Raw genomic sequence first — 26064 nt, 5'->3', positions numbered from 1 at the left:
TGTGATTCCCTGATGCATGAAGTGCTGACCATAAAGGAGGAAATCCTCTCTACTGTGTGACTCGTGCCAGCTATAGACCAGCCATGATGGGGTCCGTTGAGTCAGGAAGAGTCCTATTAGAGACTGAAGAGGCAGGGCCCTCCTGAGGCCTTCCCATCCTCCTGATGTCTCTGGGGGTGGTGGAGGTCATGCAGGTGGTCCTTTGGCGTGACATTGGAGTACACAGAACTCATGGCCTGGTTCTCTCTGCTGCCAGTTGTGTGTGCAGTACCTACAGGGGGCATTGGCGGCTCAATCCCCAAAGAGACAAGAGAATGTCCCCTAAAAACCATGTATTCTCACCTACTTTGTCTTGCACGTTCCCCTTCAGGTGTTGACCCAAAGAAGACACAGAGTCTTCTCTCAGAGCTTTCCATCTTGGGGGTGAGGCCCAATAATAGACACACTGGTGTGCAGACCAGGTGAGAGACTAGACTTCTTTCTATGTGTACATTGTCACCTACATATAATTGGAATTCAGAAGCTTGTTTTTGTCAGGTCCCTGGCAGCCAGGCTTGACCATGTGGCCCAGTGTGGACCATGGATGTAAGGTAATGGGTGGATATTCTCATGAAGCTTGCTGTCATGAAGGAAGAAAGTAGATTGGATTCAGCAGCACCTTTCCTGAGGAACATGGGGTAGGAGCTGGAGCTGAACCTTCCTGGGGGTGCATCATCAATACGAATGGAAGCAAAACCAACATTGTGGGGTAAAGGGGAGGGAACACTGGCAAGACTGTGGGTGCTCAGGGGATTGGTGATCCCCTAAGAAAAACAACCTTCTTACCTCAGACTTCTTTTTGTGAGGAAAGTAGGCTCCACTCTTCATGTCTCTGCTCTTCATTAGTGTGTTCTTGCAGTGGACAAGCCTTCCTGGTGGAATGGGGACCAAGGCATCAGTGGTGAGTTCTGTGCTAGAGAATATGGATCCATAGATGAGACAGAACCGAACAGGCAGGCTGCTCCATGATCAGCAGTCAGGGCCCATCCTGAAAAGGGAGTCCAGGAGCTGCTCTCCGGTCTAGAAGAAGAAAGAAGTGAGACACGAGTGGGAAAAACCTAGTCAGTGTCCTTGGGGACCGTTGTAGAGAATCTGAAGGAAGGTGGGGAATCTGGGGGACCTAGGATTCCAACTCAGTTCAGGGCTCATGTGGACTTTTCTCCTGAGGTGAGCATTCTGAGCACAGAGGGATGTGTCAGGTGTGGTAAGAGGTAATTTCTAGGTAATAAATCAGGTCCTTGGGGCAGCTGCTGGGCACATAGAGGAGCCTCCATGAGTAAGCTGCTGATGTGGGGACAAGTTTAATGCAAGGTGAGTTCAGACCAGCCCTGTTACACCTTAGCTCACCTGGGGGCTGAGGACACTCAGGGTAGTAGTTGCTTTTCCTCCCCTCCCCCCTTATCGAGCCACAGGCACAGGGGGAATAAGGGGCAACACGTGCCTCTGGTTTGGTCCCTCTGTTCTGTCCCACATGGACAACCTGTCACTGCTTTCCCCAATGCCCACAGACTGGGTGAGCTGACTGGCAGCAGGAGGGAGAGTTGCATCTGACAAGGAAGGGAGGACAGGTAGAGGAGTGCAGGTCCCCTGTCCCTGGAGAGGAAGAGAGAAGAGCAGAAGTTGGCAGGTGCAAGGCAGTAGCCATCCACTTCACCAGGTGAGGAAGGCTGCCCAGGCTGAGCGCGGATGAGGGATAACCTCAGCCAGAATGGTCCAGGTCCTGAAGGAGACAGCTTATGCTCTCAGTGTTGCCTGCTGCCTGTGGGGGCGCTGCTGCGCTTGGCCACAATGCTCCCCTGCTGACCAGGTAGGGTGCTGCCAGGCTATTCATTTTCCAGTTGAAGAAGGCTTTAGTGGGAATCTCCAGGTTCTAATTCTCTAGAGGAAACTTTTCATGATCCTTTCACCTGAAAAATTCCTGATTATTCCACCAAAGATCCTGTTTATGGTTGATCAGGTCATTAAGGGATTTTAGATGAAAGATTCCAATTGTCCTCACCATTCTTTTGTGAGGAGAAAATGATTTCTCTCTTGTGTCTCCCATTTCCAGGAAGGTACCATTCTAACACAAGCCCGGGTGGAAACGAGGAAAGCGTTTGCTCTTCCTTCTTAATAAGTTCCTCATCTGTTCTCTTGACTTCATGCAATTTTTCTCAAAATCGGTTTCAAAACCACATGTCAAGAAATCATGACCCCTGACAGAATTCTCCCTGTGTCTTTTTCTATCCAGGGCCTTTGTCTGTCAGCAGTTGACACTCAGGCCCAGAGAAGCTGGCAGCTTAGTGCTGTCAGCTGTAAATATTCTCCTGACCCTCCCTGTGCAGAGCTGCCTGGAGGGCTGGATGGGGAGGGGGATGGGGATCTCAGATGAGGGAACCTGGGCCAGAAGTGCTCCTTGCTCTGTGCACAAGCCTCCTGGGGCTGGAGGAGAGAGTGACAAAGACAGGGATGGGGTTTTTGTCTCACTTCGCTATCTGTCTGGGTCACTGTGAGCATTACTATTGTTGTCCCACACCTGACAGTAATAGTCAGCCTCGTCCTCAGCACAGGCTCCGCTGATGGTCAGGGTGGCCATGTTTCCCGAGTTGGTGCCTGAGAACCGGTCAGGGATCCCTGAGGGCCGGTTGCTATTCCTATAGATAATCAATACGGGGGACTGGTCCAGCTTCTGCTGGTACCAGTAAATACTTTTTCTTCCAATGTTGTTTCCCTCACATGTGATCTTGGCCGTCTGTCCCAGGTTCACCGATATTGAGGGTGGTTGAGTCAGCACATATGAGGCCATGGAGCCTGCAAGAGAAGAGATGAGAAGTAAGTTCCAGCCATGGTGTCATCCCCTGGGCACTCCCACCCTTGGTTTAAATCCCAGGGATTCTCTAGGTCATTTCCACCCTGCTGTCCTCTTTGATCTGGGGCCTAGTAGATGGAACCTTTGAACAAATGAGAACTATTCCTCCCCTTTCCCTGGGCAGGTATAGCCCTTTTGGGTCACACAGAGCCAATGAGAACAGTGGGGAGATATTACATCCCAAAGGAGGGTTTTGAGATCTTTCACCACCCCAGAAGCAGTCCATGGCTGAACTCAGAGTCAGGGCTAAGATTGTCCCAGAACCTGAGGATGAGGCGGTATAAGACTGGGCACCTGTGCAGTGAGCCAGGAAAACAAGGAGTGGGGCCCAGGCCATGGTGCAGGTGCCTCGATTCTGCTCCCTGAATCTCAAGGTTGTACAGGGTTCCTCCCAGGCCTCTCTTAAACCCTTGCTGGGACAGTTGGTGCTTATGCAAATGAGCCCAAGTTCAGGGGCTGTTGCTGAGGAGCCTTGTGGTTTTAGAAATAGGTTCAGGTACTAACATAACACACACAAACGCGCGCGCGTGCGCACACACACACACACACACACACACAAATACACAAATACACACAGAGAGAGAGAGAGAGAGAGAGAGAGAGAGAAATGGGCTCAGCTCCAAGGGTCACAGAGATAGGAGGACAGCTCTGCAAACCCAACCTCAGCCCAGGTTATTTTCCTTCACCCTGTGTTCCCACAGTCTGGGGTCTAAACCCTATCCCTCTCCATGTCCTGACCTGGCTCCTGGGGAGGTATCATCACAGCTGTGAGGTGGGGTCTGTCTGCATTTTCTGAACCCATCATAGAATGTTTCCTCTGTAGGTACTAGAGGATCATAGGTCAGTGTGTGTCCTACTTCTGGTTTATACTGGTGAACATCAGAACATGAAGAAAATTCCTCCCTTGCCAGCAGCACATGGAGTTTTAGGGAGCCATTGATGTGCTGAAGGAGTTGTGCCAACGGAGAGCTCCTGGGGCAGGTCATATATGCTGTGCCTCAGTATCCCCAGGGTGCCCTCCCTGCCAGGGACAGACCCAGTGCTTGAGCAAGGATTCACAGTGACTGAGTGTAGCAGGAATGGGGGTGGGGTGGAGCATCATGAAGTCCTGGACCTGTGCTAGAGACAGAGACAAATTCCACAGGATAGAGATGAGAGACTCTGAGTCAGAATTTTTTTTATTAATTTATTTATTTTCAGCATAGCAGTATTCATTATTTTTTCACCACACCCAGTGCTCCATGCAATCCGTGCCCTCTATAATACCCACCACCTTGTACCCCAACCTCCCACCCCCCCGCCACTTCAAACCCCTCAGATTGTTTTTCAGAGTCCACAGTCTCTCATGATTTACCTCCCCTTCCAATTTACCCCAACTCCTTTCTCCTCTCTAACTCCCCTTGTCCTTCATGCTATTTGTTATGTCCAAGTCAGAATTTTACATCCAAGCAAAGGGGATAGTGTAGTAAACCTATACCTTTACCTTCTGGTCCTGGTAAACAATCCTCCCAGTTAGAACCCCTGAGGCTTTGCCAGGTGATCTCTGCTGCTCCCTAGTTGCCACTTCACACTGGCAGGTGGAAGTGCAGGGAAATCTTTTGTCCAGGTGGAGATTCATGACCCAGTGCTCACATCCAGATTCCCCTTGATCCATGCACTGCTGCCGTGCATCCTCCCGGGGAGGATTTGTTCGTGTCTGTGGGGCTCCTGCCAGCATCAAGACCAGGTACAAGGAGTCATATTACCCATGAAAAAAGGAAGAGGCTCATGTGAAGAGAAGGCAGGACCCATCTGATGTATCAGGGCTCATGTCTCTGGGGGTGGTGGTGGTCATGGCTGTGGTTTTGGTGCTGAGCACCAGGAGACACAGGACTCTGGGACTGTCTCACTTGATCTGACTGCTGGAGCACCAAATAGTGTGATGATGGCTCCTGCTCTAAGGACAGAGACTATAGAACACTCAACCAACAAAATCTTATTCAGACCCAGCTTGGTTCCCATAGGTTTCATCCTGGGAAGTTAGTGGGCATAAGACACAAGTCTTTCTTGGGTTCCTGCCTTGGGCAGAGCAGCACTGGGGACAGAGTTGCTTTGGTGAGACAGCACACTGGGGTCACCAACCCCATCTACCTGCATCTTTTATAGTCATCAAGAAACTCACTATTGCTATTCTCAGGTCTGTCTAGGTCAGCGTTGACCTTGTGTCCCAGAGCTAACCCATCAATGTGTCATTCTCCTGGGGATCTTTCTGAGCAGTTTTGTCTGTGAGTGAGAGAAACAATTGAGATAAATGAGTGCTCTTTATTTTCTACCGATTTGTGATAGCTGGAGCTGCAGCAGCCATCCTGAGGTCTGTTGTCAAAAATAGGGCACAGCAAAGTCTCCATAGTAGTGATGGTGGGAGAGAGAGTGAGAGTATTTGGGACCTCATAAAAGTGGTAGTACCTGGAGAACCACCATCTGTCTTCAGACTTACTCTGTCTGCAAGAAAATAGCTACCTGAATGTTCATGCTCCTGATTAATATGGGCATGTATTGCATTAAACACTTCCTGACCAGTTGAAATAGTAACTGATACAAAAAAATCAATTAATTAAATGATAGGAGAACCTTGAGAGTGTTGGGTGATGTGCAGAGAATGAAGTCACATCAGACAAAATGACAGGCAGGTCGTGTCGTGGGGAGAGATTTGTCTGCAGAGAGGACTGTGGGACTGCTGTCAGGATGGGAAAAAGGGACAAGAACTGAAGTGCGTTTAGATTCTGTCCCTGTTAGGAAGTGTCTGCTTTGTGTGAGGACACAGGGACAGCGAGGACCTTAGGTGTCTGTGATTCAAAGCTAGTTGAGTTCCAAGGTGATATTTTCCCAAAAGTTAAAAACTCAGTGGTAGGTGTGATATAATTCTCATGTTGTATGTTTCCAGGGAAGGTGAGTCAAGAGGAGCCCTGGGCGAACCTCGCTACAGACTGAGTGGGAACTGGAGCCGGTTTGTAGCTGACAGTCACTGTGGCTTCTGTGTGGCTCACGTGTGTGTGTGTGTGTGTGTGTGTGTGTTTCATCCTGACATCAAATTCCTGTCACATACCTCCTTTCTATCATATATTTACACTCACACACATATATGATATACTTGTGTGTGTGCACATATATACGGGTTGCGTCTGCTGTATGTTTGAGATATATTTGTGTACATATATACCCTTATGTGTGGTATATACATGTATGTTTTTTAGAGATTCTTAACTCTGGATTGTGTGCAAAAGGTTTAGTTTTTGCATTTTAAGGAGACATACAGTTCCATTTTATCACCAATGATAGGGTGGGCCTGGTTACTATAATGAATAGACTCTTTGACAGAGCACATTGGTTCCAATCAAAGACAGTGTTCCTAGAACTGAAATAGATGGGCTGTTTACCAATTATTTTTTTACATCTGCATTATTAGAAATCTTCAACAGGTACACAATTAGACTTTCTACTGAACCTTAATAGAGAGTGTATGTTCCTTATTAGCCACCAAATTTCTATGTCATTGAGCTGCCTGCAAAAACTGAATGTTTTAGGTCCATGCCATGAAATTGTGCATTCATAGCAGCTCTCCATCATCCAGCAGAAGAAGTAAATTTGAGATCAGGCTTCCCCATGTCCTGAAGGCACAGGCGAGATGTGTGAGGAAAACACCTGATGGCCATGACCCCAACACATACTGCTTTGTCTCTGCTCTGTATGGCACAGTTATGACCCAGTGGGGACAATCCTATGAACAGCTGGTCCAGAGGAAAAACCATGGTTGGTTTAAGAGGTTCCTGTCTGATGTGCAGCCAACTCCGCTAGTTAACAATACTAGTCCTGCAGCCCTCATCTGGGACACCCCTGCACAATATGGACAATTTTTCAATAAGTCATCATTTGAGCAGAGTGCTTGCTTTATTTACCTGGACAGAGAGAAGGACAGAAGTGGCTTTTTTCTAACCTAGTCTCAGACTCAGTTTGGCCGAGATGGTGAGAGACTTGGAAGAAACACAAAAAGGAAAGTGATGAAAGATGTTTGAGGAGGAGATATGTGAGGAGAACTCACCCCCAAATGAACACAGAACTATTTGTGTTCCATGAGTATGCCCACAAGAATGTGTCCTCAAAGGGAAATGTTTTTCATAATCAGGTGGGTAATGTGACATTCTGCAAAGAGTGGTGAGCCTTCTTGTCCATCCACTCTTGAACCTGTCCAGTGGGCCTATAGCAAAGTAGCAATGTTGCAAGTTTTTTAGGTTATTCACGGAATAATCCCTAGGTTTGTCCACTCATAAAGCTGACATGGCTAGGGCCACTTCTGATGGTCCAATCTGCTAAGAGCAGAGACCAACCCAGAGTTCCCAGGATGAGGCCATTCCCTTGGGAATCAGCCAGGAGCCTGGTGGCAGATGAATGACATTAGACCTCTTCCATCATGGACAGGATTGCTCTGTCGTTAGTGGAATAAATTTTTATTCTGGATAGGAACTTGCTTTCTTTTCCTGAAGTGCTTCTTCCCAAACTGTAATCCTTAGACTTACTGAATGCCTTACCTAGTGTGGCTTCTGTCCAAGGCTCACATTTCACATCAGAAAAGTGCTGCCATGTGCCGGTGCCCATGGAATTCACTGTTTCTACCTTGTTCCCCACCATTTGAAACAGCTGGCTTGAATGACGTACTACTGGCCTCTTGCAAACTTGTTTACCATTCAGTCACATGCCACACCTTGTGGGACTGTGGGCAAGATTTGGCAGGAGGTGAAATTTACACTAAATAGGTGTCCAGTATATGAGCTATTTCTCCCATCGCCATCATTCATGGGTCCAGGAATGAAGAGGTGGAGTTGGGAATATCCATACTTACTGACATTCCAGATGACCTACTGCAAAATTTTCACTCCTTGTACCATGTCCATATACTCTGTTGCCCTAGAGGTCTTAGTTCTAAAGGAGAATTGCTTCAGTGAAACAATTCACAGAAATACCACAATGATTCTATTCAGTGGAAAGCTGAGAATTCCCCTTGTCACTTTGAGCTTGTTATGTCTCCATGGATGTCTTTCTGTCTTTCCAGCCTATCCTTCATCTCCAGCAAGTACCCTAGACCAGAAAACATGACAGCTCCACCCTGCCTCCTGCATAAGCACCCCTGATCCACATGGTACAGAGGCTGCATGAAGGGCTGTGTTGGGAGATAGACCTGGGAATCTCAGAACTGGTGGCCCTGGACCAGACCTACGTGCTTTGTCCACAGTCCTCCAGGGGCTGATGGAAAGTATGACACAGATAGGAAAGGGGTTTTTGTCTCACAACCCTGTCTGTCTCTCTCATTGTGAACGTTAGTACCACTGTCCCACACCTGATAGTATTAGTCACCTCGTCCTTGTCCCTGGTCCTGCTGGTGTTTAGGGTGACCCTTTCTTCCATGTTGGACTCCTATAATCAGGGAATCCCTCAGGGAATCTTGTTATGGTCATATATGACCATCCAGGGACCTGTCCTGGCTGCTGCAAGTACCACTGAACACTGAAGATTTCTATACTATCTCCCTGACAGGTGATCATGGTCATCTGTCCCAGGGTCACTGAGCACAGGGAGCTGCATCAACTGCAGGACCTTTCAGGATCCTGGCCATGGGGCTGAGCTTGTCTCTTATAGAACTACAGACAACACCTGAGTCAAGGCAAGGTGGTCCTGTGTCCTCAGGTCAGGACCTCAGGAGGTCCTTTATCCCTCCTGATTCACATCCCCTCTGCCTCCCTCAGCTGAACTCTGGTCCCACCCTCAATATGTCATGAGAATGGGAAGCTCTCTCATTATGACACTTGTTCATCATGGTACATTTGGGAATTTATTGTTGTGGAATCACCTGCTCTTGGAGATTCACCATACTTCTAGTTTATTTCCATGTGGGCTGACCATCTCTATGACTCCCACCATCCCACAGCAGTGCAACAATCTACATCTCAATACTTTGATTCCTTTCATTTTTTTTCTTCCATGTCTCATGTAAGTTTGTGAAAAGTGCCAGAAATCCTCCCTGACTTAAGGACCCACTTCATGTTTTGTGCCTCTGTGAGGGTCCCCATGGTAATGTCTTTGCTCAGGGAATGGATTCTGGGGACTGGATAGTCAGTGGTCTCTCCTGGGAACTGGATCCTGTCTCTGAAGTAAGGACAACACAGGGACCGGAGATGAGGCACTTCACTCTGCAGACAGTCTCACAGAGGGCTGCAGACCCACCTTCCAGGAACGAGGGGCTCTGAATACCCCACCTCCTATCCCCTGAGTCACTCCTGAGCAAGGCACCTGCAGCCCAAGATCTGAGTCTGCATGGAGTGGAGGAGAGGCAGAGGGGAGGAGTCGGGGTGTCTGTGGATGTGCCCAGCAGAGAAGAGTCAGCTCCCTGGGACCTCAGATGGAGAGACAGGGACTGGAATTTCCCAGATGAGCTACTCAATGCGTCAGGACTCCTTTCAATGTTCTGGGTAACTGTGTGAATCTGACCCTCAGAACATGGTCCCTGGAGCCTGAGGAGTTAGGATAGATCATGCTGACAAGCTCTGAGGACTGAACCCTGCAGCCCCTACTCACACCCAGGCCTGGTTTCCTGTGAGGCTCCCCTTGGTCAGCCCTAGCCTCTGTCCTGGGGCTCCTGATGCAGTCTGCTGCCCCCTGCTGGTGGAGACGGGCTCAGAGCAGGAGCTTCAGTCCTGTAGGTTGCTCCACAGCACCTGTCACCTGAGAAAGGGTGTGGACAATGGTTTCCAGCCTCCCACAGGCCTTGCCCACTGCCTATTGCCCCCACTGCCTTGCTCAGACCAGCCCAGAAGGTCACACACAGTGCAGAAGACAGCACAGGTGGGATTCCTTCCTCTTGTCCAGGGGTTGATATGGCCCAACCTGTGCCACTGGCTGTTGCAACACGGTGGGTGCAGGCTAAAGTGTAGTGTGCTGAAAGGGTCACAGTTCAGAAAACCTTTGTGAGATCCTATTGTCACTCCTGTCTCTCCATTTAGGAATCAAGTCCGATGCTGCCTGCATCCCAGTGAGTGTCGCTGGGTCACAGTGCAACAGGCGATCCTTCTAGCACTAACCTTCACATGTGCACCTAAATCTTTATTGGCCTATTTCTGTCATCTCTGCCACTGCTGTTTCTACTAAAACCCAGAGCACTAGCAGGCTGGGGGAGGATGGTTTGTACACGAGCCTCTCAGTTGATATGGATGAAACAGGGAAGTTGGGAATCAGACCAGATGTGCAATTTCACATCATACATGTAACACTTTTGCTGAGACCCTTTCCTTGGATTTCTGCAGAAGATGGACAAGAGATTGCCAGCCCAGCCTCCACTCACTGAGACCCCACAATCTCTGTTTCATTCATAAGACTCTGTCAATATTTGTACATTGTATCACATAAAGTTGAGGTCCAGGGAGAAAATGTTCCCAGGAGAGCAGAGGAAAGTGGGTCTAGTCCAGGATGGAGCCCACATGTGCTGGATTCAGATCCCAGCCACCCAGGGGCAGAGCTTGCGCAGAACTGGAGGGAGGGTGGGAGGGTAATGCCAGGCTGGGCAGCAGAGCTCCTGTCACTGAACTCATTGCCATCCCCAACCTGCCTGGGCTATAAAGGAGTCCCCTCAGCCTGCACATGGGAAGGATCAGCAGTGTCCTATCCCAGGTTAGAGCTGGAGAATCTGTGAGGACAGTGGAGAATGTTTGGCTATACAGGGACCTGGCCTGTATCCTCCTGGATCTGCTCTGTATTATTGCTTAGTCCTCTCTGCCCTCTAAGTTGGAAAGAATGACAGGGGTCTTCTGGCTACAAACTGGTGTCAATGAGTCCTTCAGTGGACACAAAGCCTCTAGGTTCTGGAGACTCAGGTGTTTCTTCTCTGGGTTCCAACCCTGCAGCACCCTCCAGGCTGACTTCAGATTCAACGTCATGCTCAGGTTCCTCCCACAGGCAGCTGCCCCCCTTGGTCTGTGCAGCCCAGCAGAGAAGGTCATATACAAGGTGGAGGAGGCAGAGCAGGTGGGATTCCTGTACTTGTCCCAGGTTTGAAATGCGCTGGACTAGCCCACTGTCACCTTTCAGAAAGGAGAGTGCATGGGTCAGTGTAGTGCATTTCAAAAGGGTCAGTGTCTGGACAAACCTGTGTGATGTCCCACAGCCACTGGGTTCCTGTGTATTTAGGAATCAGGTCCGATGCTTCTTGCTTCCGCATCCATATAGTTGGGTCATGGGAGTGACAGGGGATGCTTGTGGTGTTACGTTAAGTTGAGCAGGCAAACCTTAACTTTTATCATTAATAGTATAACTTTTACTGCATTTTAAATTACTCCAGCCCTCTTCTCCTGTATTTTGTGTGGGAGGATTTGTAGCCTATTCTGTGCTTTCATGGAACTGGGCATCTGATAATTATACTTGGACCCAGGTGCACATGATGCAGGTCACAGGGCACCTGAAAACTTTTCCTTGGATTCCCACAGAGGAAGACCAGACACTCAAACTCCAAGCTCAACTCACTGAGCTCACATGGAGTCTCTTGAAATATTTTGTGTCACTTAATGTGAAATGAACACAGTGTTTCTTACTTGACTGTAAGCTTCCCCATTTCATAGCAGGTAAAGCTGAGGCCCAGGAGGCTACCTTCCCAGGAAAACAGGGGAGAGTGGGGGCAAGTCCAGAAATGGAGACCAGATGTGCTGGATTCAGATGCTGGTCTCATTAGGGCAGAGCTTGACCAGGACAGGAGGGAGAGAGGATGAGGCCAGGCTGGGCAGCAGGACTTCTGTCCCTCAGCTCACTGCTATCCTCTTCATGGCCTGGCCTATAAGGGAAACTGGCTAGCCAGCCTATGTGGAGGGTCAGGGATGTCATGCCCCAGGTTTGAACTGGAGAATCTGTGGGGAGAGTAGAGGCTGTTTGGAGATACAGGAGCCTGACCCTGGTCCTGCTGGCTCTGCTCTGTATTATTGTTTGGTCCTCTCTGTGCTCCCTGTTTGAGGGAGTGACAGGGGTCTCATGGGCACATTGATGGGGTCAGATGAGTCTTGCAAAGGACAAAATCCTGTACAGGCCTCGTTCTCTGGGCCCTACCACCTCTGGTACCCTCTGGGCAGAGCTTAGGGTCAGTGTCATGCTCAAGGTCCTGTGGGGCTGAGCCTGCGAGCTGGGCCTGGGCAGAACCTGGGAAGCAAGAGAGGAGGAGAAGGAGAGGAGGGTCCCAGCATTGGTGGGCAGCCCAGACTCTTTCTCTTGAGTCTACTGCTGAGCCTGGCCTCCCTGAGACTCACTCACACCCTTTCATGGTTCCTGTGAAAATGATCCTCATGCTGGTGGAGAGAATCTCCTTGCTTCTGCATGAGCTGCAGAGGTTTGCCTGACATGGAGCGTGCTCACCTCTCAGCTCCATAGGGGAATTCTGGTCACTACGCATTTCAGCTGCATCACAAGTGGGGAGAGGGAGAGAGGAGGGCATTTCTGTTGATGTTCTCATGAAATGAGTCCTGTGATCCCTAGCTTCAATTTTTGTGAGTGTTTCAGATACACAGGACATGAAATATTCCATCTTACACATGACCATGTGTAAGGGTTCAGTTCATCTTCCTAGATTCTCTGTCCTGTGCTTTTTTTACAAAAAGATGAGTTATGAAACAGAATCAAGTGGGAATATTGTCTTGGTCTTGGTATTGTTAGGTCTCCCAATAATGGGTCCATGATTAAAGGAGAGAGACTGATATAAAGCGAAGGTCAAGCAAAACTTTCTTCTGCGCCAAGCATCAAGAATCAAGCCAAATGTTCTGGGCCATGCCTCTTACAGAGAGGGCGACCCCTCTCTCCCTTACAGACTTGCTTTTAAGGGCAAAGGCCATGTGGTTGGGCCTGGCCACGCACAGGTGGCCAATGAAATTGTAACACACAGAGAAAGCTGCACAGTGACCAACTGAATTACAATTTATCTAGTAGATATTTGAATTAGCCTATCACCTTGGTTAGAATTGGCACCCAAAAGGCTCCCAAAGGGCAGGGCCCATACTCCTTGGTAACTAGGGAGACAGTATGCAACCCCTCACTGATTGGATGTCTCCACTTGGCCTGACCCATCCTTGTATTTGGGCTTAGTTACCTGGGGCTGGTTTCCGGGACTTGTTTTTAAGTAAGTCCCCTGGAGGAAGGGGAGCAGGGACAGTTTAAGGGTTAAACAACAAGGTTATAGTTTAACGGACGGATGGAAGTGCTCTGGCTACATAGGTCCTTACTTTCCCCCCTTTTCTTTGGAGATCAGTCAAATCCTTGACTTTTCAGCCAGTTCTATATCCCCCTTTTAATGGCTGCTAGACTGTTTTAATGACTCCAGTGTGATTTACCCAGATATAGTATTTCTCTCCTAGGGTTATGCAGAGCTCTCCCACTTTTAGAAACAGTATGTTAAGCCTCCCCCCCTTTTTTAATTTTGCAATTGCTTATACCTCCTGCATATATCTTAACAACAGGAGCAACAATGAACTTAATGAACTCATTGTTTTTTGGGTTTTAGTTTTGGTCCATGATCGGTGGGGTCCATCGGCAGTGGCATCCACCTCTGGGGGGCGTTTTCATCCTTGGCTCCTTTGATGTGATCTGAGTGAATCCAGGCCCTGATGCCTTCTACTTTTATTGCCATGGGGGTGGTCAGGATGACAGTAAATGGTCCCTTCCAGTGAGGCTCCAGGTTTCCCACTTGGTGGTGGCATATCCAAACCAAGTCCCTAGGTTAGTAACAATGAGGTTCCATCTCCGTCTCTGTCCCAGTGTGGGCAGTCGGGATCCCTGCATGGGCTCTTTTTAAGACAGACTGTAATGCCTGCAGTGACTGGAGTGCAGACCAATCAGTCATTTCTGCTATAGCAACCTCTTGTAGTTGAGTGCAGGGCGGGGGGTATTTTCTGAACATTATTTCAAATGGGGTCACCTTATTTAAGTAGGGTGTATATTGTGCCCTGAGGAGGGAAAAGGGAAGGAGATCCACCCACCCACCCCCAGTCTCCAGAATTAACTTTGTCAAGGTCTCTTTAAGGGTCTGATTCATTCTTTCTACTTGCCTGGAGCTCCAGGGCCAGTTGGCACAATGTAGTTTCCAATTGTGCCTACGGCTTTGGCCAATGCCTGTGAGACTGAACTCACAGATGCAGGGCCATTGTCTGGCCCAATTGTGAGAGGCAGCCCAAACCTAGGAATTATCTTCTGGTAGCTTTTTGGCTACCATTCCTGCTGTCTCCTGTTTGTCAGAAAAAGCCTCTACCCAGCCTGAAAAGGTATCTACAAAAACTAACATATACTTGTGTCCATATTTTCTCGGTTTCATCTCTGTAAAATCTATTTCCCAATAAATTCCTGGTTCCTTACCCCTTTCTCTTCTCCCTCTCCCCATTCTAGTTCCTCCCGCATTGACTGCTTGGCATTGAGCACATCTATCAACCACATCCTGAGTCATGCACCCTAATTTAGAAATCTGGAACTGCTTTCCCATAAGCTCCTTAAGCTTGCGTGTCCCCAGATGAGTGCTCTGATGTATTTTGCTTACTAATTTTCTTCCTAGTATTCGAGGAAGAATTAACTTTCCCGTCTAGTCTTTTTTTTTTTTTTTAAGATTTTATTTATTTGACAGACAGAGATTACAAGTAGGCAGAGAGGCAGGCAGAGAGGCAGGCAGAGAGGCAGGCAGAGGCAGGCAGAGAGGCAGGAGGAAGCAGGCTCCCTGCTGAGCAGAGAGCCCGATGTGGGGCTCGATCCCAGAACCCTGGGATCATGACCTGAGCTGAAGGCAGAGGCTTAACCCACTGAGCCACCCAGGTGCCCCTCCCGTCTAGTCTTAATCCAATCCCCTTCATAGTCTAATTTAATCCACTTCTGTAAATATTTTAAATCTTCCTCTGAATAGTTTGGTTTTTCTGGTAGGGCCAGAGCCAGGAGTGTAACCAGCTCTTATGCTGTTTCTTGAGCTGCTTGTTTCGCAACCATCTGCTAATTGGTATCCTTTTGAAATTAGATGAGTCCCCTTTTGGTGTCCTGGGCAATGCATAACAGCCACCTCTTTTGGGTCCCAAATAGCTTGGAGGAGAACCAGTATCTCTCCTTTGTTTTTAATTCCTTTCCCTTCTGCTGTTAATAGGCCCCTTTGTTTATAAATAGCCCCATGTATATGGAGAGTAGCAAAGGCCTATAGATGTTGGCAGTTTTACCCTTGGCCATCTGCAGTGCCTTGGTGAGTGCAATCAGCTCTGCTTTTTGTGCTGAGGTTCCATGTGGCAGGGTTGCTGTCCATAGTTCCTGCTCAGGAGAAACCACTGCAGCCACTGCATACCTCTTTCCATCAGCCATGTAGCTACTCCCATCTGTGAACAGAGTCATCTCTGCACCCAGGAGGGGAGTGTCTCTGAAGTCTGGCCTTATTCCTGTGATTTGGGTTAGGACCTCCCTGCAGTTGTGTGGGTGGTCAGCCAGTTCCTCTGGCAGCAGCGTGGCTGGATTTAGCACTGCCGGGGGGCTGGAAGTTCACTTTTGCTTTGTTGAGGAGGAGGGCCTGATACCCTGTCACTCGGGTGTCTGTTATCGACCAGTCTGGTGGAGTCTGGAGAAGGCCCTTGATAGCATGGGTGGTGGTCAAGATGAGATTTTGTCCCAGAGTCAATTTACTTGCATCCTTGGCCAGGAAGGCCATGGCAGCAATTATGCGGAGGCAAGGGGGAACCTGGCCACTACTGGATCTAGTTTTTTGCTAAGATAGGCTACTGGCCTTTTCCAAGGCCCTAAAGTCTGAGTCAAAATTCCTTTGGCCACCCCTGCCTTTTCATCCACATACAAGTGGAAGGGCTTGGTAACATCTGGGATAGCCAATGCTGGGGCACTCAGTGAGGCTGTTTGTAATTCCTGAAATGCTCCTTCTGCCTCAGCTGTCCACTCTATCATGGTGAGCCCTCCTTTTGTCAGTTCATAGGTTGGGCAATCTCTGCAAGCCATGGTATCCACACCCTACAGTAGCCCACTGTCCCAAGAAACTTCCTCACTTGTTGGGGCATGGTGGGGTGGGGGTATTGGGTGATCACATGTTTCCTGGACTCAGCGAATGCACTCCCTTGTGGAGATCAAAGCCTAAATAAGTGGCATGGCTCTGGTGGAACTGTGCTTTCTTCACTGATACCCGATACCCTTTTTCCTGCAGAGTCTGTAAGAGAGCTCTCATCCCCCGCAAGCATGACTCATAGTCCTCAGCGGCTATCAACAAGTCATCAACATACTGTAACAGAGTGACTCCAGGGTTGGAAGTTCTGTACTCATGCAAATCCTCATGTAGGGCCTCGTTGAAGATGATGAGTGAATTCTTGAATCCTTGGGGAAGTCCTGTCCAGGTGAGCTGGCCTGGAATCCCTCCTTTGGGTCAGACCACTCAAAAGCAAAAAGAGGCTGGGACTCCCTCGCTAAAGGTATGCAGAAAAATGCATCCTTGAGATCTAAGATGGTATAGACAGTTCTTCTGGGGCCCACAAGTCCTGAATGGGTCGGTATTCCCCAGTCTCAGCCTTTTGGCGGGGAGCAAAGGAGTGTTCCATGGAGACTTGCAAGGATCCCGTCTCCTCGGAGGCAGTTAACATGCTTTCTGATCCCTTCCTTTGCTTCCCAGAGGAGAAATACTGCCAGATGTGAACAGCCATAGCCATCGCTTTTAACTGTACTACCACTGGAGGTCGTTCCTTGGCTAAGCCAGGGGGCTTCCCTTCTGCCCAGACTCCAGGAAACTCAGCCTGTAGGATTTGGAGAAGTCTTCCCTCCCTTATCTCCTCTGGTTTTGAGGCTGGCCTGTAAAGAAGATGTTCATCTACTGCTGCCATAAGCATCTGCACAGTGGGTTGTCCCAACGTTACAGCCACATCTCCTTCGGAGAACTGAATGCCAGCTCGTAATTTGTGGAGGAGATCTCTTCCCATCAAGTATATGGGGCATTAGGGAGAACCAATAATCGATGTTTGACTACTCCTGAGGCCAAATTTAAAGTCCTTTCTGTTGTCCATTTATGCTTTTCTGTGCCACTTGCCCCTTGTACCCAGACTTACTCCCCAGAGAGTTTTCCCATAGGTTTAAGTAGTGATGAAAATTGGGCCCCCATGTCCACCAAAAAATCAATTGATTTTACCTCCACTTCAATTTTTACCCAAGGTTCATGGAGGGGCTCTGAACCATGGCCCCTTCAGTCTCTGGTGGCCAGCATTGCTGTTTTCCTTTTGGGGCACTCCCTGGCCCAATGTCCTTTTTCCTTACAGTAAGCACACTGATCTGAATCTAAGTCTTTCAGCCTGCTTTCTCTGTGCTTAGACTTTTCCTTCCATTGGCTATTCCCTACCTGCCTTTTCCCTTTCCATTGACTTTTTTCCCCCTGTCTCCTCCCTGCTTCATATAGTGCCAAAACCGTGGCCAGTTTTTTTTTTTTTTTTGTCTGTTTTTCCTCTTCTTGTGCATCCCTGTTGTTAAACACTTTTTCTGCTATTCCCACTAACTCAGTCAGATTCTTCCCTTCAAATCCCTCAATTTTCTGAAGTTTCCTCCTTATATCTGGGGCTGACTGACTGGCAAAAGCAAGATTTACTGCCCTCTGATATTTGGGCGCCCCAGGACTGATCGGGCTATACATTTTACAGGCTTCAATAAGCCTTTATAGGAAAGCTCCCAGAGACTCATTCTTACCTTGAGTCACCGCACTAATTTTAGATAAATTTATGGGTCTCCTTGCAGCTGCTCAGAGGCCTCCCAGTAGAGCCTGGTGGTAGAAGCGTAGGCTCTCCTTACCTTCATTGCAGTTTGGCTCCCAGTTGGGGTTTCCCTTGTGCAGTGGGACCAAGGTTCCTGCCAAGTCTCTCACTTATCACCTTATGGGTTTCTCGCATAATGCAATCCCTCTCTTCTGCGCTAAAGAGGGCTATAAGGAGCTGCTGAATATCCACCCAGGCGGCTGGTGTGTAAGAAAGACAGTCTCCAAGAGACTAATTAGATCCCGAGGGTGGACAGAAAAGGATTTATGTTGGGCCTTCCAGTTATAGATATCAGAAGAGGAGAAAGGGATATAGGTTAGGTGGGGGTGCCCCCTCCCGTCCAGTAAAACAACCTCATGGAAATGCAGCATTGGCACTGATGGAACTGGTGAGGAGCCAAAAGGGAGCCAAAGGAGGATAGAGGAAGGTTCAGGGCCGTCTTCCTGCTTGGTGGTCCCATAGGTGGATCCTGACCACATTTGAGGTGGACTGGTAAGGGCGTCTCAGGACTGAGAGTTAGGTTTAGGGGACAGATAAAAAGGGGAAAATTCCACATCCTCCACATCTGACGGAGGTAGGATGGTCTTCTTCCCTGATTCCCCCTCATCTTTCTGTTCTGGTTTTGGTGATCTGACCTGCCTTAGTGGGAGAGAGATGGTTTTGTTAGTAGGGAGAAGGTGAGACTTGAGCCATGACGGTGGCTCTTCTACCAGATATCGCCAGGCCCAATGTATGGTATTTGGTCTTGATGGAAACCGAAGACCTTACTTTGAGTAGAGTAAATTTGAGCCAAGGCAAACATTCCTTCCGGCGACCACCCTGTGGAGAAAACAGACCACTCTAATTGGCAGTTTTTTTAGTTTTCCTGGATAAACCTTGTCACCCACCTGGGTGGCTTTACCTTGAAAATCCTTGAAATGCTGGAGGACAAGACTTAAGGGTGTCACAGTTCCCTTACTCCCCACTTGCCTCATTTCTCCAAACACAATAGACAACACAGCAGACAACAAAAAGACAAGACAAATACAACCACAGTCCCAGAGGTCCTCACCCAGATCTTGCTGCTGGTGGGAATTTTCTCTGTCCCCTGCAAACATAATGAACAACAGAACAGACAACGAAAAGCCAAAACAGACAACCACAGGCCCAGTGGTTCAGAACCTGAGGAGACCTCCTAGGGGAACTTGAACCCCCTGAACACCTAGGGGGACTTGAACCCCCTGACCACCTAGGTGACTGCTTAGGGGGACTTGGACCCCCCAAATGCCTAAGGGTACTCGAACCCCCTGTCTAAGGGAACCTGAGCCCCCTGCTGATCTACCAGTGGAGGGAAGGGGTGTCCCCGCATCCTTTCCAGCCCTGGGGAGCATGGCTGCATCCAGCTTCTCCCCAGTGGGCTATTCCTGGAGCTCCGCACCCAGACAGACAGACTCATCCCACAGAGCAAAATCTGGAGATCTTACCTGTGGACGCTTTTGCCAGAAATTCTGATGCTGGCTCAGTTCTCACCGTTTAATCCCAGATGAACCCCCAAATGTTAGGTCCTTCAATAATGGGTCCATGATTAAAGGAGCTAGACTGATATAAAGCGAAGTTCAAGCAAAGCTTTATTCCACGCCAAGCATCAAGAATCAAGCCGAATGTTCTGGGCCACACCTCTTACAGAGAGGGTGACCCCTCTCTCCCTTACAGACTTGCTTTTAAGGGCAAAGTTGGGCCTGGCCATGCACAGGTGGCCAATGAAATTGAAACACACAGAGAAAGCTGCACAGTGACCAACTGAATTACAATTTATCTAGTAGATATTTGAATTAGCCTATCACCTTGGTTAGAATTGGCACCCAAAGGGCTTCCCAAAGGGCGGGGCCCATACTCCTTGGTAACTAGGGAGACAGTATGCAACCCCTCACTGATTGGATGTCTCCACCTGGCCTGACCCACCCTTGTATTTGGGCTTAGTTACCCTTAGTTGGGTCTGGTTTCCGGGACTTGTTTTTAAGTAAGTCCCCTGGAGGAAGGGGAGCAGGGACAGTTTAAGGGTTAAACAATAAGGTTATTGTTTAACGGATGGATGGAAGCGCTTTGGCTAAATAGTATAAGATTATTTACAGTATAAGATTATTTATGAGGTTTCTCATCCTTGGATGTTACTGTTAAACTTATTTTGACAATATCTGTCCTTTAATTGTGGGGTTTACATCCTTTCCTGACTTTGTGTGGTAACATAGTTTGTTAGATCCCATCCCAATTTTTATTTTCTCTATGTTCCATGGGTTGTCTTTTCTCCTCTTCCATTTTTATCTTCTTCTTGAGAATTGGAGCATTTTTCTATAATCTGCTTTCTTTTTCTCTTTTGGCTTATTACTGTAACTCCTTGTTCTCCTGTCATCTGTGACTCATCACAGGCTACATTTAGGTGACATCACACCATGGGACAGAGAGCCTCAGACATTAGAGCCCAATTGCTACTATCTCTTCTCAGGGCTTTGGTAGGAATATCATACCCATCACTGTTAGCTATGTGATAAATTCCAACATATGTACTGAATTAGATTTGCTCTAGACAGTGATTTATTTTTCAGAGAGTGTTAAATCATCAAAAATTCTTCATATTTACCCCTGTAGTTATCATTTCTGACTCTTTCCATCATTTTGTAGATCCTGCTTCTTTCTGGAATCCCCTCCTTCTGCCTGACGGAAATCCAGTAGTATTTCCTGTGTTATGGGTCTGTTCATGATCATTTCTGTCAATTTGGTAGAGCTGAAGCATTTTTCTGTTCAGCCTTCATTATAGAAGTATATTTTCCCTACATAAAGGATTTCTTTTGGTTTTTCTCAGTAGTTTGAAAATGTTAATCCACTGCCCTCTGTGTGTATATCTGTTCGTGAGAGATCAGTCTGAATCCTTATCACTGGTCCCCTGAATTTAATGTCTTTCCTCTCTGGGGTGTTTTATTCCTCCATATTTCTTTATTTGGGGTTTTTGTAAACCATAGATACTGAATTTTTATGAAATTTTGAACATTTGTGGCCATTGATTTATAAAATAATCTTTTCCACCTCCCCACCCTCACTCCCTGGGTTCACAATCACATGTGCACGACATTATTCACATTTTCCTACACCAAGTGCTGCTCTGCTCACCTATAAAGTCTCTCTGTGTCTTTCACTTGCTGTGTCTGTGCTGTGTCTTCAGATTCCCTACAATATTCATCTTGGCATGTCTGCTGGTGATCTCAACTGTTGTGTTTGAGATCTGACACACTGTTGTTTTTATCTCTAGTGGTTTGATTGGGATGCCTTAATTTTCTTCTCTGTCTCCTCTTAACATTTTAATCCTTCAGATGCAATAAAAGTGTGCAACCCTGTCCTGACTTCCACACATAGCCCTCTGTCCTGTCCTGCCCCTTCCAGACCTGCCGCCCTAAGACCACCTGAGCTGATTCTCAACATGGGTGTCTCCCTCCCATTGTCTCTGTTTCTCTGTGCCTCACAGACAAATACACACATACACAGACATGACATGCATGTCCTACTGGATCTGTGTCCTCCAGATCATCCCAGGTCATGCACCTTATTAGCTATAGTTCTTCGTTGTTAAAATGGTTTTGTTTTAATGCTTTCCTTAGAGCTTAACGTTCTCACCTCCTGCCTTAAGAAACTTCCTCCCAGTTATACGACATCATTCACATGCAGGATGAGGACATCACAACATGGTCTCATCTTCACCACCATTTCTGCTGTCATTGTCATATGTATTATTTGTACATCCATTATGAATCAATCACATTGCTATATATTTTGCTTTAAGTAGTTGACTTTTATAGACATTAACCATTAACATTGATTTTACATTTATCCTTGTAGTTATGACATCTGATGATTTTTCTTTATGTAGGCTCATATTTCCATCTGTCACGATTTCCTTCTGACTGAGGGGCATCCTTCACTGTCGCTTGTGCTGAGGGTCTGCTGGTGATCAGTCCTGGGAGATTTGCTCTCTGAGAAAGGTTTACTTTCTCTTCACTTTTCAATGATGTCCATTGTGTTTAAAGACCAATGTTGATAGATATTTTCTATTAGTAGTTTGAAGACATTGCTCCTTTGTTTTCATGCTCTCATGGTTTGTGGTTAGAAATGTGCTCCTAGCACAATGCTGGTTCTCTGTAAGGAACATGACTCTCTTCTCTGGCTCTGAGAGTGTCTGCATCACTGGTTTCTAACAACTTCATTATGATGTTTTCTTTGCTGTCTCTCATGTTCCCTGTGCCCAAGCTCCCTTGAGCTTCCTGGATATATTGGTTCCTGGGTTTCTCCAAATTTGAAGCCTTTTTGTAGATTATTTCTCCACAGGTTTTTTGGATTCACCTTCATTTCCTTACCTTCCCTCTCACAGTCTCTACACTTGCACACTGTCTAGCTGGTGTGAAGGTGTCCTACAGACATTGCACCTTTACAATCTCTTCAAGGTTTTTGCTCTGCATATCATTTTGAGTAGTTTCCATCATGATGATATCAAATTCTATAATCTCTTCTTTTGCAGCCTTATATCTGTTGTCAGTCTATCCTGTGTATTTTTTTAATTTTTGGACAAATTTATTTAGGGAAGATTTAAAAGTTTTGTACTTTGAAAGATATCGTCCACATCTGCCCCTAAACATTCACAGGAGATGGAGTTCTAATAACTGTTTACAAATCCCCTGATGATCCATCCTATGTAGCCTGCCTGGAGGATCAGGAGGAAGGGAACAAACTTGGGACCTTAGACATGGGGTCCTGGGTCAGACCTGATTACTGCTCTGTACACAGGATTCCTGTGGCTGGAGGAGAGTATGACACAGATGGGGAAGGATCTTACTCCTTGGCTGGCCTGGCCACTGATACCTGAGAGTGGAGTAGTCTTTATTTTCTGATCTTATCGTATAATTGGCACTATGAGCTTTACGGAGGTTCAGGGTCCAATCTAGATCAGTTCATGGGCCACAGTGACCGAATAAAATTCATCTTCTAAGAATAGTGCATGGCATTTCCAAAGCCATCACAGTGCTATAAATGTCTGTTGTTGGCTGTGATCTCTTGCAGCAGGTCATAGGGGCTGTGCCTCAGTATCCCTATTTTGCAATCAGAATCAGGGACAGATCAGGTCCAAAAAGAAATATTGTCATATTAAGAAAATGAGATGGATCTCATTTTAGTAACTCTTCAAGGGAAGTGTCATAAGTAACCTGTCTTCGGTTTGGGGGGAAATGTAATAAATATCTTATTCTATAAGTTAAGTTAAGAAAAACGTACTGAGAAAATAGCTGAGTTGCAGAAATTGGGAAAGGGAAGAACAGAATTTTCCAGTCCCTCATAGGAAGACCTTATTTATTATTATTATTTTTTTATTATGTTATCTTAGTTACCATACAGTACATCATTAGTTTTTGATGTATTGTTCCAAGAGTCATTGTTTATGTATAACACCTGCTACATGCAATACATGCCCTCTTTAATACCCATCACTGGGCCAGTCCATCCCCCAACACTTCTCCCTCTAAAACCCTCAGGTTGTTTCTCAGAGTCCAAGTCTCTCATGCTTCGCCTCACCCTCTGATTCGTCTCTTTCATTTTTCCCTTCCTTCACCTAATGTCCTTCAAGCTATTCCTTATGTCCCACAAGTAAGTGAAACCATATGATAATTGATTCTCTCTGCTTGACTTATTTCACTCAGCATAATCTCCTCAAGTCCCATACATGTTGATGCAAAAGTTGGGTATTTATACTTTCTGTTGGCTAAGTAATATTCCATTGTATATATGGACCACATCTTCTTTACCCATTTGTCTCTTGAAGGGCATATCTTCTCTTTCCACAGTTTGGCTATTGTAGACATTGCTGCTATAAACAGTGGGGTGTATATGCCCTATTTTCACCACATCTGTATCTTTGGGCTAAATACCTAGTAGTACAATTGCTGGGTCACAAGGTAGCTCTATTTTTCATTTTTTGAGGAACCTCCACGATCATTTCCAAAGTGCCTGCACCAACTTGCATTCCCACTAACAGTGTAGGATTGTTCCCTTTTCTCCACATCTTCTCCAACATTTGTTGTTTCCTGCCTTGTTAATTTTTGCCATTCTAACTGGTGTAAGGTGGTATCTCAGTGTGGTTTTGATTTGAATTTCCCTGATGGGTAATGATGATGGGTAATGATGATGGATAATGATGGGTAATGATGGGTAATGATGATGAATATTTTTCAGATGTCTGTTAGTCATTAGTATGTCTTCATCGGAGAAGTGTCTATTCATGTCTTCTGCCCATTTTTTGACTTGATGATCTGTTTTTTGGGTGTTGAGTTTGAGAAGTTCTGTATAGAACCAGATCCTGTATATTGGCTCTTTGTCTATACTGTCATTTGCAAATATCTCCTCCCATCATGTGGGTTGCCTCTTAGATTTGTTGACTGCTTTCTTTACTGTACAGAAGCTTTTTATTTTGATTAAGTCCTTAAAGCTCATTTTCACTTTTGTTTCCTTTGCCTTTGGAGACATATCTTAAAAGAAATTGCTGTTCCCAGTGTCAAAGAGGTTACTGCCTATGCTCTTCTCCAGGATTTTGATGGATTCCTCTCTCTCATTGAGGTCTTTCATCCATTTTGAGTTTGTCTTTGTGTTAGGAATAAGAGAATGGTTGAGTTTTATTTGTCTGTACATAGATGTCCAATTTTCCCAGCACCATTTACTGAAGAGACTGTCTCTTTTCCAATGGATACTTTTTCCTGCTTTGTCAAAGATTATATGACCACAGTGTTAAGGGTCCATATCTGAAACTCTCTACTCTGTACCATTGGTCTACATGTCTGTTTTTGTGCCATTACAATGCTGTCTTGGTGATCACAGCCTTGTAATATAGCTTGAAGTCAGGCAACAGATATCCCTAGCTTTGTTTTTCTTTTTCAACATATCCTTGGTGATTTGGGTCTTTTCTGGTTCCATATGAATTTTAGGATTGTTTCTTCCAGCACTTTGAAAAATACCAATGGCATTGAAAATATAGATTTCTCTGGGCAGCGTAGACATTTTAACAATGTTTATTCTTTTAACCCATGAGCATAGAATGTTTTTCCAGCATTTTGTATCTTCAATTTCTTTCATGAGTGTTCTGTAGTTCCTCGAGTACAGATCCTTTACTTCTTTGGTTAGGTTTATTCCAAGGTATCTTGTGTTTTTTGGTGTTATTGGAAGTGGAATCAGTTCTCTAACTTCTTTTTCTATGGTTTCATTGTTAGTATATGAGAAAGCAAGCAATTTCTGTGCATTGATTTTGTAGCTTGACATATTACTGAATTGCTATATGAGTTCTCATAATTTGAGGTGGAGTCTTTTGCATTTTCCACATAAAGTATCACGTCTTCTGTGAAGAGAGAGAGTTTGACTTCTTCTTTGCCAAATTGGATAACTTATTTCTTTTTGTTGTCTCATTGATGTTCCTAGGACTTCTAGTACCATACTGAATAGTGGCAAGAGTGGACATCCTTTTCATGTTCCAGATCCGAAGGGAATGGCTCTTAGCTTTTCCCCAGTGAGAATGATATTCACTGTGGGTTCTTCATGGATGGATTTTATAAATTTGAGGGACATCCCCTCTCCCCCTATTCTCTGAAGAGTTTTAATGAGAAGATGCTTTATTTTGTCAAATGATTATTCTGCATCACTTGAGAGGACCATGTGGTTCTTCTTTCTTCTCTTATTAATTTGTTCTATGACATTGATTTGCAAATGTCAAACCACTCTTGCATTCCAGGGATAAATCTCACATGGTCATGGTGGATAATATTTTTAATATACTGTTGGACCTAGAAACTAAGATCTTGTTGAGAATCTTGGCAACAATATTCATCAGGAATATTTGTCTGGAATACTCCTTTTTGATGGGGTCTTGGTTGGTTTTGAGATCAAAGTAATGGTGGCCTCATAGAAAGAGTCTGGAAATCTTCCTTATGTTTCTTTTTTTTAAACAGGAGAATAAGTATTATTTCTTCTTCAACATGTAGATTTCTCCCAGGGAATCCATCAGGTCCTGGACTACTGTTTTTGTGGAGGTTTTTGATCACTACTTCAATCATGTGACTAGTTATTGGTCTGTTCATGTTGTCAATTTATTCTTGTTTCAGTCTTGGAAATTATAGGTTTCCAGGAATGCATCTATTTCTTCTAGGTTGCATAATTTATTGGCATATAGCTGTTGATAATAATTTCTAATGATTGTTTCTATTTTCTTGTTCTTAGTCATGATCTACCCCCTTTCATTCATAATTTTATTAATTTGTGTCCTTTCTCTTTTCTTTTGGATTAGTTTTACCAGTGATTTACTGATCTTATTAATTG

At 46.1% G+C, this 26064-nt stretch overlaps 3 protein-coding genes and 1 long non-coding RNA gene across 25 annotated transcripts in view; 1 reads left to right on the top strand and 3 right to left on the bottom strand.

Annotated features, from left to right (window-relative positions):
• LOC101682709 (immunoglobulin lambda-1 light chain-like) overlaps positions 1–26064 on the bottom strand; it is a 1123284-nt gene that overhangs the window by 397698 nt on the left and 699522 nt on the right. The window lies entirely within an intron of this gene.
• LOC101676037 (immunoglobulin lambda variable 4-3) overlaps positions 1–26064 on the bottom strand; it is a 780698-nt gene that overhangs the window by 379248 nt on the left and 375386 nt on the right. The window lies entirely within an intron of this gene.
• Positions 1–26064, bottom strand: part of LOC101680986 (immunoglobulin lambda-1 light chain-like) — a 586873-nt gene that overhangs the window by 373912 nt on the left and 186897 nt on the right. The window lies entirely within an intron of this gene.
• LOC123387655 overlaps positions 1–26064 on the top strand; it is a 46922-nt gene that overhangs the window by 20301 nt on the left and 557 nt on the right. Inside the window, exons 7-9 of one of the 3 annotated variants that reach the window (XR_006602175.1) lie at positions 371–940; positions 2780–2850; positions 5811–5873. This is a non-coding gene — a long non-coding RNA (uncharacterized LOC123387655). Of the gene's footprint in view, positions 1–370; positions 2851–5810; positions 5874–26064 lie in introns of all 3 variants that reach the window. The other 2 variants (XR_006602173.1, XR_006602174.1) reach the window with 2 other exon arrangements.

Source organism: Mustela putorius, unplaced genomic scaffold (assembly GCF_011764305.1).
Source record: "Mustela putorius furo isolate JIRA1106 unplaced genomic scaffold, ASM1176430v1.1 tig00003858_pilon_pilon_pilon, whole genome shotgun sequence".
Classification (NCBI taxonomy): Eukaryota; Metazoa; Chordata; class Mammalia; order Carnivora; family Mustelidae; genus Mustela; species Mustela putorius.
Note: the sequence above shows the minus strand (reverse complement) of the source record. Positions and strands in the feature narration are given on the sequence as shown.